Here is a 9,528-nt window from a genome sequence, read left to right on the forward strand (position 1 = left end):
AGATTGTGTGCATGTATAACATGATTTTTGTGTATTGTTATGCGAGCAATATCTGATTCCATTGAGATAACAGTAAAACATCCTACAGCTTTGACCAGATTCAAAGAAACTCATACTGCTTGTTCTATTCTTTCTAATTTTAGGGTTTCATCTACTTGACATTTCAGTGTTGTGTTTTTAAGTCCCGACCCTCATGTTCTTTAAGCTTCAGCAAAAGAGAGCACTTTCAGTATACATTGTCTGTAAAGATGTCCCATGTCCTACAAATATTCTAATACATCCAATCTGTTCTAAAAATTCAAGAAGGACTGGTATCTTCTCAATCTAGTCAACTTCTTCCTGAGGTAGCCTAGATTAATACTTTTGATCCTTTCCTGCTTTGAGCAACTTCAGAATCCATTGCTATTGCAGGAGAGGAGACTGGCTTTACTCAGTCTGTGAGGATCCTTAGGTCATAGCAAAAAATGCTCAGATTCTCACAGAGTTTAACCATCTTCTGCAAGCTGACCTGGGGGCACTGGGCACCACATCTGGGGGACCATCATTGGAGCAGATAATCTGGATCAATGGCTGCTGAGCTGCTGTCCGGAGGATGAATCCTGGCTGAAGAAGGACAGAACAGAAGCCATATCCAGAAAATCATCTCTAATGTACTTTTTTTCTTTATGCTTTAGGCCTCAATTAATTTCATACCGCTTTCTTCCATCTCCTTCATTAGCCCCCTGACTACTCCTTCATACAGTTAAAGCAAATGACCCCGAAAAGTGAGGATGTCCATTTGAAAGAGCAACTGAGTTTTGTGCAAAGCCCAGAGTATTTTTTTCTACACAATCAGTGGAGTAATGACAACAGCTCTGCCAGTTTCAAGGTAAAGTTTTCCATCTTCAGGGAACGTTTAGACTGCAATAAAGATCAAACTAAAACACCAAAAGCAAAAATGCAGAGGAGGCTCAAGACTAGCTGGGCAGTTTGCTGCAGGAACAGGGAAGTAAGTTCCTTGATTTTTCTTTGAAGAAAACAAGTTTGCTGTATACAGCTCCTACAAATAGGGAGAGAAGGAGGTGTCTGACTAATAGTGAAAGATACAGTGAAATCTAGATTGCAGTCCTTGTTATACACACAGCCCTTTCCATGTGCCAAGTTAGGATCCATGCAGGTGAATGTACACTGGCAAAGACTGGTGTAAAGATGTGTTAAACAGGACAGTCTCTTGCATCCAGAAGAGGGGATCTTGTTGGCAAGCCTAAGAATCAGCAGGAGCTTGTGTAAGTGGTCCTACCAAATGGTTGTCAAGCTATGAAAGCAACAGGTAATTCAGTGTAGGCTTGTAGAGATAGTGTATATCAAGATAAAGATATCTTTCATAGAATCATCGAATCACAGAATGGTTTGGGTTGAAAGGGACTTTAAAGATCATCTAGTTCCAACCCCCCTTGCTGTGGGAAGGGACACCTTCCACTAGACCAGGTTGCTCAAAGCTCCATCCAACCTGGCCTTGAACACTGCTCGGAGCAGGGCATGCAGTAATTTTTTTTTGCTTCACTCCACAGGCTGTTTGCACATGAGCAAAAGGACTGGGTTCAGCACTCTATTGATAGACACTGTTATCATTATTTTTACTTGTTACTTATCATGTATTTCAGGCTCTGCAGTGACAGTGATAGTGATTAAATAAAAACTGAAAAATCGCTAGCTTGACTAAGTATTTGCGATAAAGGAACATTTATTTAAAATGTCATAGCAATGCTATGAATAGTACAGAAACTGTGAAGTTTAATGTATATAGCAAATGGGATTAAAGCTCTGTGGCTCAAGACCTCCACTACAAACCCACTACGATATTTTTCTTCTAACCTAGTTGCATCTTCATAAAATCTGTTAAACTGCAGCTTGCAGGGGAAGTGTAAATCACAGGGCAAATTAAAGTACAGTAACTCTGAAAGGACAAATTGATTTAACCAGAGATGTAGTACTTACAGGAAAAAGAATTGAGATTACTGAAGGTTCAGTGCACAGAAGCAGCATTTAGTATGATGGAAAAGTGTATACCACGAATTAATTCTGTCAGTTTTGTGCTGGCCTGTTTCTCATTTTACATGGCAAATTGTTTGATCCATGTTATAATGTAGGTGCTTTTACAACCCAGGGAAATTTGCTGCCCCAATCTAAAGATAAATAATTTAATCATAGGTATTTCACTAGGCATCTTTCAAACTAATTTAATTAGGTTTCATTGTTTACAGCCTGTGTCTGATGGTACTGCATCCAGAGTTAATTTAGGAGAACAACCTGCTTGTAAACTGTAGTTTGAAAAAAAATCAAAAATTGGTTACTTGTTATTATTTATAACTCCAAAGAATTCCAATTTGAATATCTGTGTTTCCTCTTTCTCTTAAGGAATTTCCTCTTTTTATGAATTTCTGTCTGTAATCTTGCCATTCCTGTGCCTGTAAATACATATATTCTCATGTAGTTTAGGAAGGAATTATAGCATTACAGTGGTTTTGGACAGATTTTGAGCTCTGCTATATTCCTATAACATCTCAGAATTTCCAGGGGCCTCAGAAGGGTTGTTCCAGATTTATAGTTGTATAAACACCAGCAGAATTCTATTCCTTTACATTTGCATTCGGAGCTAATGCGTTAGTCATCCAGGTCCCTAAACAGGTTAATTATCTAGTCCAGTTCTTCAGTGCTGTTTTTTAACTGTTGCACTCATAACTTTTATGAATTTCATATAACATTAGATAACAATAAATAAGCTTAAAGATAAACTAAACCTTTAAGGATGGAAACTACTGATCTTTTTTACTGATTTCTAGATCTTTTGTATTATTGGTACTCTTTGGGAAAGTTCTGATTTACAAAATATGATCTCACAGTGTGTTTTATCTTACTGGCTTCTTGCCATATTGCCAGAATGCCGTGTATTCAGAGAGAGGCAACCAAAATGCACGCTTCAGCATGCAGAGAAAGAGTGCAAAGCTGGTTTTCATTTTCTAGAAACAGATCCTAGTTAGTCTTCCTCCAACTGAATGGCTTTCTATTGTTGGTTTTGTGCTTTTGATTGGGTTCTTTGGTTTTATGTTTTTGAGACGTGTATCATACATTGACAGGAGAAGTCCAAGTTTCAGAAGTTTTCTTAGAGTGAATTTAATGCTTCTGAAAGCATTACTGGAAACCATAATTTTCTGCCTGCTCACAAATTCAGCACTTACTTATAGCTCTATCTGCACCAGTCAGGAAAGATCCCTTACAAAATGCTACATATTTTTCCACCCTTTCTTAGAAGGTACTACTCTAGAAAAGAAAAGATAGCCTGTTTTGTATTATGCTGAGTTTCAAAAATTGTCAAAAAAATTCTATTTAAGAAAATGCATCTTAGAAATAGTATCTTGAAGAAGATATCAACTTAAGAAGTAATATCTTGTTGCTAACCTCTATGAAGAGTTTTTTGGTTTTCAAGCATCTACGTAGTTCATACTGTAGCTACACTGTTCATTCCCCTCCCACTAGTAATTTAATACCGCTGTTTTCCATAGAACTATTCAGCAGTGTGCAAAATGTCATTAGCAGAAGGGAAAAAAGAAAGAAAAAGAAAGATTCTGATCAGAAATGAGAACTGCCTCAGTAAAAGCCTGGTTCAAATATGCGCTGAACAGGAGTTGTCAGTTTCATTTGTGGGCAGTTCATGTGAGAGTACTTAAAATGGTCTGAGAAAAGTGGTGCAAAACAGCTCCTCAGTGATGTCTTTTCTTATCTTGAGCACTAATATTTTTTTTCTCCTTGCCTTCTTTTCATCTTTATTCATCTAACTGTATATATAAATTAATGACTAGTAATAGATGGATGGATACAGATACAATAATATTGCTTTCCTCCCCACACCCCGTCCTTTGTATTTTTTTCTCTCTTTCCCTCCATTAGCTTATTTGAGTAATATTTTATCTCTTTTGAAGCAATGCAAATATCTCTGTTCTTATTTGCATTTAGGTCCCAGTGATAAAATTCTGGTAAGATTCAAGACAGAATTTTAATTTCCAAGAACTAGACAGATTTCTGAAACTAACTGTGGAATACTCAGTATAATTTCTTGAGTGATAAGTTAGCACTTGGTAAAATAGCAAGGAGCATTTAACAACTCTGCAGAAAGGATTATTTTACTGAGAGTGTTCAACACAGATAAAACCAGGGAATTTAGAAATTGTGTGGAAAGTCATGCTCTCACAACATTTGGTCACAGTCTAGGTCAAGAGTTAGACGATGTTTACACAAAGTTCATGTCCTGATGCTTTGCCACCCATAGGTGAAGAACTTGATATGAATTTGAGCATCTGATTATGCAAATGGTGCACAATTTATTTGTTGTTAGCCTTTTTATTTACTACATGTTAAAAATCTTCATATTTTTCAGCCTGAATGGTGTTTCTCTGGCAACACTTTTTATGTGGCTTTATAGTTGTGCCCAACAACTAGTTTTGTTCTTGCTTCTGTAACATTTTCTGCAATTTTGGCCAAGGTATTGACATATGTGAAGAATTGTGCATTTGTTGAACTCCAGGGTTATTTACATTTCATAGGCTTTAATCAATAACCATCAGCTACTAAGATAAAGTATGAGAAGTGATATTCACTGGAAGAAGCACAGAGTACTACAAGTGCATTGGAAGATGAAAAGATGGTATACAGAAATACTATGCTATTGGGAAGTTTAGTAACGTCAATTTTGGAGTTCTTTCACAAGCTTGCATAGGAGGTGGATTACTGGATGTAACAGGTTCAAATCTGTCTTACCTCAGGAGTGATTCTACTGAACACAGCTGACTGCACAGTCTACCTCCCTTTTAATCTGAGTACAGGGATGGAGTTGTTTATGCATTTTAGACCACACCACCAAAGTAGTATCTGGACCTATGTGAAGCTTAGCAGAAAGAGGCTGAATGTGGCAACTTAATTTTTATCCATCACTCTCACTTTGGTTTATAAAACCATTTGAAAAAAAGCATATCATATTAGGTCTTCTCAGTTTTGATAGTCATAGTTAACCTCCTGAACAACTTGCCTTTAATGATATTTTCTCAGTTAGAATGTAATTCATGAGCTGTCTTGCTGACTGAGGAAGCTTCAGATACTTTTTCTTTCAAAACAGATACTTACCCTTATCTCCCCAGCTGGACAAAGCCATTGATGAATAATCACTCTTATAGTTTTTCTGAAATATCAAAGTTGTCTCCCCTCAGGGTAGAGAATTCCATACTGTCCAAGGGGAAAGTAGGCCATGTGAATATCCTTGCTGAATTCCTAATTGTTTGCTCTGGCACTTTCCAGTGAAGCAGCTGGTTGTCTTTGGAAAGCTATGCTTGTTGTTTTGGGTTTGAACATCATATGTCTTTAATTTTCAGCACTAGCCACAGGGATAAGTATCACAAATATCTGCTTGAAGGCCTTTTGCCCTTGGGAACCCAATATATACTTGGCAACCTCTCTGACGGTGGGACTGAGAGGATAATCAAAGTTGACTCATTGCCTTATATCCCCTCAGGGAAAAAAAAAAGAATAAAAAGGGCAATTGGTTCTTCCTTAAGTTGCCTGAAGCAAGTCTTTCCAGTTTTGTAGAGAATAAACTAATGTAATTTCTAAAACAATCTTCCCTCTGTATGAAAAAATTATTCCATCCTGTATCATACAACTGATTCTGGGGCTGGATTTCCTTGCATCCTATTGTGGTCCTGGGTGGACTTCAGAAATCCATAACCACACACATAACCAGAAATGGACATTCATATCTTCCATTCAGTACCTACTTCCAACAGAATCTACTGTCATTTTCTTCAACTCAGCATACAGTAAACTGTAATGAAAATGAGTTTGTATGGTGCTGTTTAAGCTTGCAGGAGGAGAGAACATGGAGTGTGCTTTATTTATTGTGTCCAAGCTGTTTACAGACTCTGATCTTCTATTGCACAATTAGGACCAACATAAATGGGCATCTCACTACGTGTTTTAGTGAGGATATATTCATTATTCTGCCCATGGGTATAACTTCCCAAATATTCCTCGTTTTATATGCCACACTGAAGTGAAACAGTCATTAGTGTACTGGTAATATCATAACACAAAGAGGAAGTCTGAGCCCCAATGTATGCATTAGCTAAAGATTAAGCAGGGTGCCAGATGAGCTTTGATTCATTTTAGAAATGTTGCTAGGCAGAGCTCCAAGCTCACACCAAATGATGCCAAGATATTTGCTCATGTCTCCTTCACCCCTTATCTCAAATGGTGCAACTGCCAGAAATAATTTTCCTTAATAAAAACTTCATGCATTTTGTATGTTGCTCTTTCTTATGGCAATCTGATTAGTTTATGATTTTGATTTGAAAATAGAATTCAATTGTTGTATTTTAGATCTGAAAAGCAACTTTCTTTAAGAGAGCTTTTCCATTTTTCAAGGAAACACATTCCTTTTATTTTATAATCAGCTCAACGCAGGCACAAGGATCTTACAGGAGGTGGTGGCAATTATCAACTAGGTCCATCACTTTATTTTTAAGTCTCAAAGTTTCGCTGTTAGTCCTGTAATTCAGTGCTTTTCTAGGGAGTGTGCTTTTGAGTTGATGAGGGATTTGTTATACTACTCAAATACAAAAGAGAATTTTAGCTGGAGAAGAAGCTCTCCAAGATGAATGGATGTATTATCTTAGCATGGATCTGAACTTTGTCTGCAAAACACTGCACAGGCTCTCAGTGATACAGAGCCCATTGAAATCAGCTGTTGTCTCACAGCTGAAAATAATAGGGCTCAAAATGGTTCTAATCATTCCTAATTTGAAAGGTAAGTTGGTTTGACTTTTTCAATGCTTCATTTAAAATATGCTTATATAGTATTTAATTATATTGATATATGTAATTAATCACTGTCCAACAAAGAGAATATGGCCTTGACCTGTAAGCAAGATCCACTCTTTACACTTGCAGGAGTGTATGCCTGCACATAATTGTAAAATTTGCATTGTTTTTGCTTTGTAACAAGTTCCTTAAGTTATAAGCACTTCAGTTTTCATTAAAGTGTGATTCCATTAGCATCTTTTATGTTTACTTCCATTAATTTATTTACATGCAAGGACCAAAGCTCCTCAATCAGTGTTGTGTGTTTTATACAGAAGAGCCAGACAGAGGTGTGGCACAGGGTAAGGTAATTTTATTTCTCCTTTCTTATTTCTTTTAGCTCTGCTTCACACTAAGGTACAGAAACCACCTTGCACAACATTACATAGACATAGGAAGGCACCAAGTACTTGAGCAAGGACTGAAGCAAGAAAAACAAATATGATGCTAAGAGCAAAGCACAGCAGAAAGTACTTTAGGAGGATCTATAAAAAGTTTAAATTGGTAAAACATGTATGTGGGTGGGTTAGAAAGAGAATAAAGCATAATTAAGTTACTGAAGCCTCAGCAGGCCTCTGAACATTGTTCGGCATGCATTGCAGTTTGCTTTAAAGAAATGTCAAGAATACCCACATCCTTAGAAAGGGGACTTTTTTTGTAGTTTAGCATTAATTTTAACAAATGCATGAAGGCTGCCCTTTCTGAGACTTTGAGTCATTCTGCTTCAGGGTACTGAGTGTATTACAGGAACACATGAAGGCAAAAGTCCCACCTTCTGCAAACTAGTGACAGAGCAGGGCTGTGCATTCTGGGTGCAGCTGAAAGTTAGAGGAAACTTTGCCATCCTGCATGACAAAGGGCACTGGGTCACAACTTCTCCAAGATCTCTGCCTCTCTGCCTTGGTGGGGATAGCCCCCAGTGGGGGTCCCTGCATGCACACTAAAACCAGGAGAAGAGTGGATGGCTGAGAGGGAATAACTTTACCCTGAATGCCTTTGCAGTTGTGGAGAGCAAAGAGTGCCAATCACTGAAAAGTATCCTTGCAGCTACTGAACAGCATTTCTAATTCCTCTATAATGTAGACAGTTTAGGTCCAAGGACCCCATGCCATGAGTGATCCAGACACTGTCCTGTTCTCCTTCCCCCCAGCCCCTGCTTGTCCTTCTCTTTTCCTGGAGCTGGGGGTGACCCTGAGTGACCACCACAGCGAAAGACTCAGGCTTCTCCTTTACAAAACCCCGTGTTGCACCAGAGGCTGACAGAAGAAAACACAACTGTGATCTTCATAAAGCATCTTTTGAATGATAGTACTTCTGCTATCACAGCAGACCAAATCTCCTGAATGCAGCCGTGCAAGTGCCACGGTGCACACAGTGCAGTACAGGCAGGTCCCAAAACTGAAGCCAGACAGAAGTTTTGGCCTCCACTTCAATAGGTAGCCTTTCATTTAACTCTCCTTTTCACAGTCCCCAAAGCCCAAGGCCTCTGCGCATTGGTTCTGCCCCTTGTCGAACCTATGTCCTCCCCAAAACATCCTTAGAGGAAGGCTCAACAGGCTCTGTCAGAGTGGGGTCTCCTGCACTGGCAGATTAGTGTAGTGTTGTGGCTGGGAAGGTAATGTACAGCAGCTATAATTGTGAAATTATGAAGAGTAATGAGGATTTGAGCTGTTATTTTTCTCATAAATGCACATTCTAATGTGCAGAAAAACCACAGCGTTGACTGAAAATATTGTGATCTTCAGGGGAAAAAAAAAGATGTAAGCCAGAAATGTCGTGCGTTTCCATATGGTCCACCTAAAAAAGAATTAAAAATTACCTTTTTTAAGATGGCTGCCAGCCAACATTTCAGAAATATTTCTTTTGTGTTTCTGCTCAAAGTGATTTATGTCCAAGTACTCTCTAGCCGGTTCTCAAATTGCAATAATGATTTTCATTGTTTGTTTATAATTTTATCTGAACATTTCTGCCTGCCATGTCATATATTCTGAACCAGCAAAACTGTCATTTACAGGCAACTGCTGTGCCCATGTAGATTCCATTGTTCTGTCTTGTCTCTGACTGTTCACATGTATTATTTGTAAGATTTTGGAGACAAAGAAGGAAAGAAAAAGGACCATGTCCTCACCCTGCTGACCAAGAAAATAAGTTTTTGAGGAAATTATTCTGACAGATGTGTAGGGAAGTCAGGATACTTGGACCAAGTGGCAATTTTTTCCATGGGGAGAGTTAATGTACTTTCCCATGAAAGAGGTAAGTCCAGAGCTGTTTGACATCAGCCCAGAAGTTGTGAGGCAATCGGATTATGACAGAAGTGCGGTTGGGCCCAGCTGTGGTGAACAAGGTCATTGTGCAGTCCACTGCATGAAGGATGTGCTCCAGGACTTCAGGATTTGCCTACAAAATGTCACAGAGGAGATTTAGTTGAGACATTTGAGCTGAAAAATCTGTCTACATACAAGTAGACATACTGTTTTGCTCAGTTGAGACAAACATGCATGTTAATGGCTTGTATGTCCTTTAGATGATTTTGCATGAAAACAGAGGAAACGGAGAATGGATTTTAAGAATAAATAGGGAGGGAAGAAGTAGACAGTAAAAAGAAACAGTATATTTATCCTGGAATAAAAATTCAAGAAAATA

The sequence above is a fragment of the Chiroxiphia lanceolata genome, chromosome 3 (assembly GCF_009829145.1).
Source record: "Chiroxiphia lanceolata isolate bChiLan1 chromosome 3, bChiLan1.pri, whole genome shotgun sequence".
Lineage (NCBI taxonomy): Eukaryota > Metazoa > Chordata > Aves > Passeriformes > Pipridae > Chiroxiphia > Chiroxiphia lanceolata.